Source organism: Ptychodera flava, chromosome 5, assembly GCF_041260155.1.
Source record: "Ptychodera flava strain L36383 chromosome 5, AS_Pfla_20210202, whole genome shotgun sequence".
NCBI classification, from domain to species: Eukaryota; Metazoa; Hemichordata; class Enteropneusta; family Ptychoderidae; genus Ptychodera; species Ptychodera flava.
Window position 1 is genome coordinate 25,763,546 of NC_091932.1, and position 13,987 is coordinate 25,777,532.

Below are 13,987 nucleotides of genomic sequence, written 5' to 3' on the forward strand. Positions count from 1 at the left end.
GCACAGCATGTATGATAATGTAAAATTATTCATAGTTTTCTCATACACTCCGATGTATTGTGAATCAACATTTTCGGTGAAATTCTAAAATCAAATGTCTAGTACACATACGCACCTGTAACAACCCTATTCTAATAAAGTACAGTTATATAAATTATCCAACGTCTATATGCACAAGTATGGTAAGTTTTGTATATGAAAAAATTATTCACAATGTTTTCATGGACTCCCATATGTAGTGGATCAACCACTTCGGCAAAATTCCAAATCAAATTTCTTGCACGCATATGCACTTGTACCTACCCTATGCTAATCAAGTACATTTGTGCCATTGAACAAAGTATATATATGTGCACAAGTATATTAAGTTTTGTGTTAAAAAATCATTATTCATTGTTTTCTCATAGAATCCCATGTATAGTGCATAAACGTTATCGATGAAATAAAAAAAATCAATTTTTGTACATACATGCACTTTTTACCCGCCACTTCAAGCAAAGTACATTTACATGAATTATCAAACACATATAAGTGTAGAGAAAATGTTAATAGTGTGCACAATAGATCCTCATGTATTGTGATTTAATATTTTTGGAGGAAGCACAATATCGGCCAAGTTTTACCTTCCATTGAGTGGGGACTTCAAAATTATAACAAGTCAGAAGGGAGACTTAAACGCATTGTCTGCGAACTATTTTTAGAATGCCCCAGAGGTATTTGTGAATGCAACCTAAAGGGAATACATCCCGAGGGTAAAAGTAGTCTGATGATTGCTAGATGCATGACACTTAATAGCAGATATTATTACTCTGTACTTGAAATGAGTTGTGCTATTAGTTATAGTACTCTGTTTCTAGTATCGAGCACTGAAATTTCCCACAAGGATATCTGTATACTTTGATATGTTGTTAGGGACCGTTCAGTTTTTACGGCCTGGGGGAGGGGCGGCAAAATCTTGTCGCCGGTGTTCAAAAAAATATAGACCCCCCTGCATTTTTCGCGAAAAAATGATGAACCCCCCTTTGTCAGACGAAAAAATTTGATGACCCCCCCCTGAAAAATAACCAAAACCCATATGTCAAATTTACCCGCACGGTTTGGATTTGAACTCCGGTACGCGGCGCACTTTATTCATGTAGCAGAGATGCCAGTGCACAAACTTCTCAGCCACATCCATGCAAACGTCTGTTAATTAGGACGACTGTAAGGCAATTTTTAACTTCATTTCCATAGACAACATATGTCCATGGACATTGTGTAAAGTAAACTTTATTGGAGTGGTTCGCCAAAGGCAGCCCTCCGGTTAAGAGGGTCATGGGCCATTACGTAAAGTCAACTTTATTCTAGTGGGCTACCAAAGGTGGCCCGCTGGTAAAAAGAGGGTCGATCATGGCCATTGCACGAAGTAAACTTTACTGAACAGGGCCGCTGAAGGCGTCCGGCCGTTAAGATGGTCATGGGGTATTACAATAAAGTCAATTTATTGTAGTGGGCCACCACTACAGTCTTTCACATAGGTATTTCCGTCGTCTGCTCGTATATTTTCGTTCCTGGCTTGCCGAAATAGGCGGCCCGCCGGGTCGATCATGGCCATTGCATAAAGTAAACCTAATTGGAGTGGGCCACCAAAGGCGTCTGCCCGTTAAGAGGGTCATGGGTAATACATAAAGTATATTTATTGTAGTGGGCCGCCGAAGGCGGCCCGCCGGTAAAGAGGGTCGATCATGGCCATGGCATAAAGTGAACTTTATTGTACGTATTATGTTTTTGAAAACGTGGTGACCCCCCTTTCCTACCAGTGAAAAAGTGATGACCCCCCCTTTGCGGATTCCAAAATTATGATGACCCCCCCTGGATTTTGCCGGCCCCCCCAGCCGTAAAAACTGAACGGTCCCTTATATATATACATGTATATATATATATATATATATATATATATATATATATATATATATATATATATATATATATATATATATATATATATATACACGTATGTACGTACGTATGATGTATCTATGTATGTATCGTAACTTTGTCACTATAAGAAAATACTTAGCATTTAACTATAGAGAGGGAAGATGCATGAAAGTAAGGACTGGTTAATGATGAAACTTGCCAAAATGCTTTTTCACGTATAAAAGTATTGGAAAAAAGGTCTATGTCCAACATTCGTATTGCATATTTATACTTGTTCCACAGTAAATTATTTTGATGCAATTAAGTAGACTGCGTTTACCTCCTTATTACACTTATAGTATAAATATTTTCAAATATCACACATCTATTCTGGTTTTTTGCTCTTGCTGTATCGATTGAACAGTTTAGTTATATCTAGCAATTGCAAAGTCTGGCATTCCAAATGACTTACAAAATATTCTTGGACTTACAAAACATTCTTATTTCAAAGAAACATTTCACAGTCAATCGCTTTGGCCATTTGATAATAACTAGAGAAGTAAAATATTATTGGTAGTACTTGTTGCAGTAACATATATTCTAAATTCGGGGTAAAACGACGTAAAACGTGTCGTTTTCTATTATTTTCTAGAATGTAATAAAGTACTCCTCAATGTCTGTACGAGTATATCATGGCATATAATAAAAAATGCAAATAAAACAAGCAATAAAAATCAGCGAAGTGGACAAATATAAGTGATCTCAATAAGAATCCAAAATTTCAGCTGCGATCGAACATTGTTCTGTTGTGTAGAATCCGTGGTAACAGTCCTTACAGAGTGTCCAAAGAAATTTGTAAAATACCTATGCTTTAAGACCCATACTTTATACCATACAGATCAGTATGTAGCCCTTTGCTCTGTTTTTAAAAATTCAACGTTACAACAACGGCGTTTTTATCTCGACATGATTTTTTTACAAAAACATGCAACTGGTTTTTATAACTTGCCGGATGTCCTTTCTAAGCTTTGTTTTACTGTTCCGAGCAAACATCTACGCACCTGTCCAACGTTCATACCACCTCGTAGCCGTATCAATATATCTCAATACTCACCTATCAACAGGTGCATGAGTAGTTTTAACGAATTGTTTCTTTCCAATCTCAATGTTGATCTTTTCAGTAATCATGCTCAGTTTAAAACTGGCATTAGATATTCCATTGTTGGTAGTTTACCTTTTTATTTTCTTGTGTTTTTCTTTAGGTTCACCTTTTGTATAGACCTCCCTTTTTCTATGTGACTGTATTTGTCTGTTATTGTAGTTTTGTGTTTGAGTTTATTTTTGGAACCTGTAAATGTGACTAGATCCAGTAGGCTTTCCCAATAAATAAGTAAAAATAAAAATAAATGAATAAATAAATAAATAAGATAAATAAATAAATAAATAAACAAACAAAATAAACAAACAAATAAACAAACAACAAACGAATAAATCAATCAATCAATCAATCGATCGATCCGAAGCGCTCACGGATATCACTACAGACCGAATTCGTTAAGTGTGCCCGATTTATGATTCGATGCAGCGCCCTCATTTATTCTGCAGCTCTTTTCTGTAACAGAATCAGGAAGTACATGTAAGGTAAAGGGTCAACCACGATGAACTCATACCTATATTATAACTACTGTCCCGTTGTAGGCGTAAAGACAAGGTAAATGAATTTCTCTTTCTCACCATGAAGGTAAACAAATCATATAAATACAGGTTATATTGGGAACCCAAAACAAGAGCAATACTGTTACTGCTGGCAGCATGACGCAACATAACCAATGACACTTTGCTATAAATTTTAGACCTGTATATGTAGGCTATCTAGTTCCCAGAGTTCGTTCGTCTTTCTCGTTATCCAGCATATAATGAATTTTGAACCTTTCTTCACATTTTATTTAGCATGTCGTCTTGTTCGAAATAGCAAGGATAGCTATCTAAAACTACGTTTTAAGAGTAAATTGTACATGCCATGGACAAAGTATTGAAAAAAACCCACGAACATTACGTACATAGCCTTGCTGCTAGGGTTCGGTTCGTCAGTGATCTACGAACATATGTACAATTAAGATAAAATAGATTATCTTTATCTGGTGCATAAGGAATTTTATACTAAATTCTATTTTTTAATTCCTGGCATCGATGAAATGGATTATCTTTATCTGATACACCAGGATACTTTATACTAAATTTTATTTTTTAAACTAGGAACAGATTTCTGTCGTAGTGAAAATGTATTATCTTTATCTGATGCACCGGGAATTTTTATACTAAATTATATTTTTTGAAACTAATAACAGTTCCTCTCAAAGCGAATATGTATTATATGTATCAGATGCAACAAGAACTTTATATACTTAAAAAGCCAGTTGTCAAACAAAGAAACAGAGTGTATCCCATTTATTGTATAGGTTGTCTTTAACAAATTCACAGATAGTCGATGCTAAACAAGTTGTTATCTGGATAAAATAAGCCCCTGTCAACAAACTGCACGATCCCCTGGCAATTGTAGGATATACAATGTAGCGAGTCCGATTTGATCAGCCCCCGCAGCCCGCAAATTCATTTCTAAAATATGATACTTGCCAGGTATGTTCAAGGATAGAAAAAGTTACTCATGTTTTTTCCATTTTTACATAGTAATTGATACTTGGGCTGGGAAAACTTTTCCAAGTAAACGTAATATTGACACTGACAGAGAGTAGGTTAATCATTTATAGATATTGTACGAAGCAAAATATATGTATGGTACACTTAACTTCAGCATAACACTTACGTGAAGATTCCATAAATATTGTAAACACATGTGCTTGAGTTCTGAAACATATTCGAATGTGAAACAGTGAATCAGTATGAACAAACATCGGAAATTTATCATTAATAAAGGTTAAATATATGGCCACATGTAACTAAATCCACACCTCCAGTGTATTCCAATAGAGTTGATCTTCAGACCTCAGTCTTCAGACTGCTTTCTCAGACTTGGTCATATTCCCCGCTAGCCAAAAGCTCACATCACAAAGCTACAATGCTTTCACTATACTTTCGGTGTACTCATGGAGGTAATGGTGTACTGTACCTTAGACAATATACATTGTCAGTAATGCACTTTTACCTTTACACTGACCATTGGAAGCAAAGAAAACGACTTGCTTTTATAATACTATTGTTTTCTTGAGTATTTCGAATAAACTATAAATTTATTAGTCATAGTATCAATGACACTTTTAGAAACAAATATTTTGAAGGCTACTTACAAAAATCACCGAAGCCTTCGTAATGGGGAGATACCCGCTGCCAAGCTAACTGCACCCCTCCCCTCAAGTTGTATTAACCACGGCATTCCCCTCCCTCTACGTATTTTCCTGTACCGACTGTCAAAAACTTTCTCCCGCGCACTGTAAGAAAAGGTAATTTCTTCCCCGCCCGCAGTAAATATCGATTTTTTTCTCCCCACCCGCTGATTAGTTCTTAAATTTTGCCCGGTCGCTGAAAACCTGCACAAGAACACCTTTTTTCATCAAAGATGAAAAATGTCGAAAAAGTAATTTATAGGAATGGGCGTTCAGGATCTTTCACAAATTTTAAGGTAAGTTTTACAGGGGTTGAAATCGAAAAAAATCAGCTTTGTTTGCCGTCTTCAGACCAAGTACAAAATATTTATCGATGAAGAAAGATAGCAGTTTGATTGTAGTACAACATAAAGTTTGAGCTCAATTCCACCAAGAACAACTCAAAATTATGTCGTTGCGCTGTTATCATTATCATTTCCCGCTTTTTGCAATTATTTTGATATCAGTGTTGTTGTTAAAATTTTGTTTTTAAAATATAAAAGATACACTTTTTCCAAATTTCCTTCACAAATTTACACCAAAAGTGAAAAACCTTCTAGATTTCATCTTGCCTACAAATATGATATTTTTCCGTCACTTATACACGAACAAGTAAACCATAAACGGTGTATGAAATTTTTCTGGGGCTGGATCGATGTTCACAGCATTGCATCTTTATTGCTTTGCCAGATATGAAGCCTTTGTCCTGCCATCAAAATATATGGGATAATAAAAAGGAGAAAGAAACTAAATCATGAGCAAAACAACCAGGCGCATAAATAAATAAAAATATAAGGACAGACAGACAGACAGACAGACAGACAGGCTGACATCCACACAGATATGTGGCTATTTCATATTTATTGATTTATTCAAGACCCACAAACTGAGATCAGACGGTCAAATAAATTTAGTACACTGCACACAAGGGAAAATTACATATTTCAAAACAATCCAAAAAGAAAAATATGGAAATATTACAAAAAGACTGAACCATTACAAAAGAGGAAGCGCCCGAAATCTTCTGTGAATAACATAGAAATTGACACGGGAAAGCTGAAAGAAAGTGAATCAATCAATACACAGACAGGGAGTTGTAAGAGAAGGTAAAATGCATTTACTATTGATGGACATAGCTTTGTCCTCATTTGAAAACAAAACAAGGTTGATATCATTAGCGTTTACATCTGTTTTCAATTTGTATTTGGATTGGAAAATTACTTCAAATGTATACGACATTACACAAATTACAATTTAATGTGTAATTTGTTTTGAGTATTTATTTGGAGGTTGTTAACAATAGCGACTATTTTATACAAATGTGGTTATACAAGAGAATATATAGCTGTTATTGATATGCTAATCACTGCTCTGAAATTATCTTCACTTACACGACTAATTGAATTTCTAGAAGATTCCATACATAACTATTTGAATTCAAGGTCGTGAGATGGTGAAGGACAGTGACCTTGAGAATGTTCAAGACTAATTAATCTCAGGTCATGAGTGTGGGGGAAAATGACCTACATAACAATGTCATAAGATGGTAAGCTATTTCCGAGTTATGAAAATGGGCACCTGAGAACTTTTCTGCATCTGTGACTCGGTCATGAAATCAGAAACTGATGTTACCGATACAAGACTCTTCAATTAAATAAATTTGCAAAATATTATATAATTTGACAGCTATTGAAAATGATAGCAATAAGCCTAATATGTCAGATCTCCGATAAAAGAGAATAGTTACACTTGTAGTCGAATAAAAATACTGCAAAAGATCTACTCAATGAAGTACTTATAAGGATTCTTTTCTTTCTGAATGCGTTTACTGCTGTGAAGAAAGTTTGTGTACTGGATCTTACAGGTCGCTAATAAGCGTTTTAAGGTGTTGTCTCTTGAACGGCATCACGAAATTCACACTGTTCAATCACAACATTTTTAAACTCTTTACAATATAAATCTCTTCGTATAATTTTTTGATACGTTACTCCCAAATTCTTTGTCTCACTTGGTACGCAGTGTTTTTGGTCTTCGGTTCTACGTTCGGTTCTACATGTCACGTAGCAGATACTGGTTGTGAAAGATAAGGGATGGACGATGCGTGCAGTCCTGGCAAGCCTCTCTGGTAAGATCTCCTCCGTGCTAACATTGAATTTTCCGCTTGTTTGGCATGTACACGTTCGAGAACGGTTTGTTAAGTTCTCCGATAGGATAACCTAAAAAAGAGAACGAATTTATCACGCAAGAACGGAATTGATGATAACCAATGTCCTGAACACGAAAGTGTGTTATCGTGGGTTCCAAAAGAGTCAAACCACGGTTACAAAAATAAGCCAAAGCGTTAAAACTACCCCGGTCGATAAATTATGAGGCGAGAAAATAACATCAGGCAAACGACAAGCTCCGACATCACTGTTGCTGTCTACTCCGATAAATCAATCTATCGATCTTGTCAATTTTAAAAGAATATCTATCTCTGCTATTTACATCTAGATAGTCACTTCAAGTAAGCGTCGGTCCCATCTGTGATCTGTGGTAAGGAACTTAGGCGAAACAGCAAATGAGCAAAAATTTCAGTTGTTTTTTTGTTTATTTTGGGTGGTATGCGCCTCGAGATTAAAAAACTTACACTTTTGCTCAAACTTTCTGTTAGATTACCTAAACCATTCCTTTTCGTTATCATGAATGCAAATCGGGGGTTTACCATGCAAAAGTGGGTACGTGGTTTATGCAATAGCTACTTACAATATAGTCTTTATTCCTGCATAATATAATGTAGGGTTCCTGCCCCTTATATGAAATAACAATACTTACGCGTCAACAGAAAAATATGGCGTGACATATTAAATTTACAGAGAGTCGAAAAATGGCAATAATTAAAGTTTCTCTTTAATTCTGAAAGCGTGATAGATAAACAGTGCCAGATTTTTAATATGATTTTCGTCTTTTGTTTTTATTACTGTACTGAAAGCATATAATAATGGCGACCTGTAAAAATTATAATATGTAACAGCAACATTTAGGGACAAAACAAAATATTACTCAGTGTCTGTGTCTTTTTATAACGTCGGTGGGATTAGACTGGGCACAATAACAAACATACACACGCGCAACCCATCGGATTAGGAACCAACTTTCATTTCTATGGATTGGACCCGCTGACAATCAATTATTATATATAGTAGCTTTATTAAATTATTACAGTAAAGGTAGTATGCACCTCGTAAGTGAAAGGCTGAGACTTTTGCTCAAACGTGCTCAATGAAACTGCCAACCTTTCTCTCACTAAATTAAGTACAAAAATCAGGCGGTCACAAGAGTACTACGGAAAAGCATAACCTAAAATTTAGAACCAATATTTCAAATTCAAAATGGCGTCCACCCCTGTGTTAACCCTACGGAGAAAAGTTGAAATTTTCAATTTCGAAAAACTTAGACGGAAAAAATTGTCTCTCTCCGAGAGCTTTTAAATGAAGCCCAACAAGTGGTACATAAGGAAAGAACTGGAGAAAAGTTTGAGAGTCAAAATATCTGTGCCCGAGGCGCATTCTATCCTAATGACAAATTAAGGGGGGGGGGGAATTAACTCTATCGACTTTCATCGGCCAGGCATCTTATCAATACAAGCTGTAACCTTGGTAAAGGCATAAAATATTGTTTCCGTTAAAATGCAAGTACATGTAGAAGATAGGTCAAACGAAAATCGCAAAATCATGTGATGAGTGAGAAAAGAATGGTCGAAGGTTTTAAATAGCGTTGGTCGGGATTAGCGGGAAAACGCACATTTTATTTGACCCAAATGCATTGAGGTGTTGGTAAAATAGAACAGTAAGCTTAGACTAGATAATATGGTAAGCATTGAGTATTAATATAATGGACCTCACACAACTACGAGATTTGAGACCTTGAAACCTTTGTTTATTGGCATTAGCTTGAGGGGTCCATTTCAGGACAAGAGTCATAACGGAATCTTTTTAAGGGGAAATCCTATTAAATTAATGACAATCAAACATGGAGTACAACAACGTTGAATTGGAGAATTTTTGATTGGTTGAGTTTGTAATAGCAGTTGGTTCGCCAGGGATGCTTTGGGTCACGCTATCTTCCTAGTCTCGGTTACCCAGACTGTTCTGCGGGGCTCTCTTCCGGCCGCCAGAGAGGGCTCCGCAGAGCAGTCTAGGCAACCAAGACTACCTACCTCCCCAGAAAGAGCGATGGTATAACGTAATACATCGTAAAACATCTGGAACCCTCGGAAAGTGCATCAAGTACACAGAGACGACATCATCGTACTAAAAGCCAGAATCACAATCCACTGAACAGATTTCATCATATTTTTCTGTCGATTTGTTCATGACTGACAAAGCAAGACAACCTGAATTTCAACTATTCGGATACTTTCAGGGTCGGCACCCTTTCCTTCGTTTAGAAATTTTGATATTTGTGTAAGAGAGAGAGAGAAGTTGCTCACCATTCCACATTTCAACATGTCTTGTGTCGTCTCTATCTCTGTCAGATTCAAGTTGGTTGTGACGTCAAAACTGAGTTTTATTTCTGTAGTCTGGTCACATGATACCCACGGAACCAAGTCTGATAAGTCGAGGACTAACCACCCACCAGTACGATTCAAAGCATGTCGATTAACTCGAAAGGTTTTACTTCGAATGTTAGGTCTCTGTGATACAATATTTACTCGCTTGGCTGTGTATGACAGCTGTAGTGCAAGAGTCAGAGAGCAGTTGGCTTCGATTTGGCTCAGGTCGATGGTAAACGTGAAGTAGCCTCGGTTTAAATTACTTGTGTTGCGAGCTGTAGAGATACCAAAAATTACGCTCGTATAATTTATGACGAATGTAGGAACGGTTATTACATTCGAATTCGGCAATAACTTAAAATTGCGACTCGATGTAAAACGCACATCGTCGCGTCTCTATCAACCAACAACGTCAAAGCCAAGTGGTCACAAATCACATACAAATTGAAGCGACATATCATTAAACCAATCATGTGATGATTATTGGTCAGTTGGAGTTACAGGAGTTAGCAAATACTAAGGTGTACGAACGAACAAAACACGTTAAGTCTACGTATTGCGCTTGTTCCATCTTATTGTGTCAGGAAGTTATGAACCTATCACGTCTCTTTGGCTGAGAATGCCAACCTTTATATCTTCTGTCTTCAAGTGTGTCCATCAAGCCTGCAAACGACTCAATAACCTTGAAATGGACACTTGGGAGAAAAACAATCGCGATTTATCTCTTGCAAATTGGTATTTATTCAACAGATGCAAAGTTATAAAACTATTCCTGGTAAATATTCAAGAATCGCCAGTCTTCTATATTTTTCTAACTACCCTAGCATATAATTCATCATATGCTAGACTTATTTTAGTCTTTTTATTTACTGCCAATTAATTTAGAATAGAAACGAGTGAGTGAGTGACAGAACGAGTGAATAAATGGACGGATGAATGAATGTGCTGACACCTGCCGTATATCTTCCATACTAAAATTTGAAGTACAGACGCATAGATAACACAGAAAAGCGTACTCACTCATTTGTATTTGCTGTATTACTGAAGGTCCGAAATGTTGTCTTCCACAGTTGTTCATCGCTGTTTCATGGAGCACAGTGGGAAGAGGGTTGAGAATGGAGATGTTTTTGCTATCGTCGGTAGTCATCGAATGTACAAGATTACTCCTATATTCTCTATCGGCTTTGGTGAATAGACATCTCGGTCCCTTGCTCTGCGTACTCTCGTCTCTTGAATCCCCAGAGTCAGAAGATGTTGGTGTAGTAAAAACTGCTCTTTGGCATTGGCTGTCTGAAGCAATGTCAATGCTGTCAGAAGCAGCAGATGGATTAGGCGTTTGGTCGGCCACACACCAACTGACGTTGCTTAAGGCTATTGTGGTACATACGACAAATGCCAAAACACATGGAGTGAAAGTCATAGTGCCTTGTATCAGCGGACGAGCAGCTTCAAGAAATTAATCTCAACTCTCAGAAGGATGCAATAATTTTATTGGAATATTGTCTTTTATATATACTGCATGGGTACAAGTTTTGACGATTTATTATACTGTCACTTTCCCCCACATTCTTATTTTGGGTTTGGCCTTATCGGCATCTCTCTCAAGTATCTCAAAATGACCTTTTAACGATTATCAAGGCAAATACCAGCTTTCTCCATTTTACACCTACAGATGTATTAATTGGAATATGCTTTAGCCGCATACGAAAACAGGAAATTGAATATCCAAATTTTCAGATTTTCAAATTAAACGAGCTTTCTGGAAGGTACTCTATTTGTACCTCATCACATTACCGTTCTTTGTCCATCGGAATTAGGGCTCGCACATGCCACTGGGCGTGCTTTTCGATGGACCCAGTCAACGTGGTTCACTTTAGTGAAAATCTCAGTGAGTCGCAGTCACTAATGACCGGCTTCAAAGTTCATGCTGTTTGGTAATCCACTGCCTTGAATGTAAAGGGTGAACAAACTCCAAACTGCAGCGACTATTGTACCTAGAGACAGACAGACAGACAGGCAGGCAGGCAGACAGACTGACAGACATATAGCTATTTAATAATTATTGGTTTATTAAAGACCGGATTGAGATCAGACGGTCAAATAAATTTAGTACACTGCACTCAGGGCAAAATTACAAATTTCAAAACGATAAACAAGAAAAATATGGAAATATTAAAAAAAAAGACTGAAACATTACAAAAAGGGAGGGCGTCCAAAACCTTTTGTACAGAACATAGAAGTTAACACCGGAAAGCTGAAAGAAAACGGATCTATCAATAAACAAACAAGGAGTTGAAAGAAGAGGTAAAATGCATTGACTTAAGATTGACATGGTTTTTTCACCATTTGAAAAAGAATGGATACATCATAGCTACATCTGTTTTCAATTCGTATTTAGATTGGAACGTTACATCAAAAGTATTCGACATTACATGGGTTGAAATTTTAATATGTAAATAGTTTTTGAGTAATTATTTTGAGGGTAACGATAACGGGTATCTTTCATTCTTGGCCCAATATTTGTTTTCACGATCATGTCATCTAACCGATTTCAATGTGTGTTTCAATTTCAAATACAGGTATCAAGTTTGAAATGGAGATTAATTTACTCTTTGGTTATGATTTAGATACCTATTGTTTTGATTCGAACCCGCCTTCTCTCAGGCTAGACTCTCAGTTCAAGTCTGTGATTTGTGAACATTTTATTGGTAGGGGTAACGCGATTTGTGCTCTGTTTTCATATGAAACAGGTGAGTGTGGCGAACGCAATGAGCGGAGGGAACGAGATACAGTTTCACCCAAAGTCACATAATCAGGCAGAAACTAACTCACTACTTCGCAGACTCAAAAGTAACGTTTTCTATCGCTTGGAAAACCTGACCGGGGCTGCCAAATTTCAAATAGCTTTGTATGAAATAGAAGAGACACAAGAGAAGCTGTTCCAAATTATTTTTTTAATTCACCGACTTGAACAAAGTCTTGTCTCGGGCTTCCGTTTGACTCATAACCTAGTGTGATTCTAAAGGACCGTCTGTCAGTTCAAAGAAATATCACGATGCCATTTCTACAGAATACACGCCCACATTAAAAAATAGCACCCCCGGTGATATGCAAGACCAATCAATCTTGTTATTTTTATCTGGGTTTGTATTTAAAAAAATGTCAGCTATGCTATCATTTGCATAATTCTTTTTACTACTATGCAGTATTCACAAATGATTGTCCACTCAGTGTCAATATACTGAACACCATAGAAATGTGCTCAGTTGTTGCTTTACATTCATGTTTTGTTTTTTAGGCCGGATGTCCTCGGAGAAGCGAGAACCTAGCTCAGACGAATATAGCAATAGACATCAAATCAGGTCCAATAATCGTTATCATTCAAGGTAAACTATGAAATTTACCAGGTCCAAGGAACATATAGATGATGACAAAGGCAATGGGATCATCTTGAACCACGAAATAGTGGTGGTACCAGGTGTCCGGAATGGGTAAGCGTACCCTGTCAGCTAGCCGCACCCGTCAAGATTGACCAAAAGCGACAAATCTATTGTTATTTGGTGAATTCACCAAATTACTTTTGTGAGTCAAAATTTGGTATGCTGTCACTCATCATTTGAGAAACAGACAGGTCATATTTTGATACAACATCTCCGTATCTACCGTAGAACTTCTTAAATGATTTCACTAATCTACTTTCTGAGAAAGGCGGGGAGAGGAAGCTAATTCCTCAGTGAATTTGAGTTTACTCCGATTGACACAGCATGAGATTTCATGCTTACTCTTCATAATCTACTTTTTACAGATCACATTTTTTGGATATTGACATTCATTTTGCATCAATCAGTAAAGAAATGGGAGAAATGAAAATGTCAAAGAAAAGTATGATGTTACCTATACAAGACTCTTCATTAAAATAAATCGGCTAAATATTATGAAATAATTTAACGGTTATTGAAAATGATAGTAATAAACCTAATTTTTCAGATATCAGAGAAAAAAAGAATAGTTACGCTTGTAGTAGAATAGAAATACTGCAAAAGATCTATTCAATGAAGAACTTATATGGATTCTTTTATTTCTTAATGCGTTTACAGTGATGAAGAACTTATATGGATTCTTTTATTTCTTAATGCGTTTACAGTGATGAAGAAATTTTGTGTACTGGATTTTA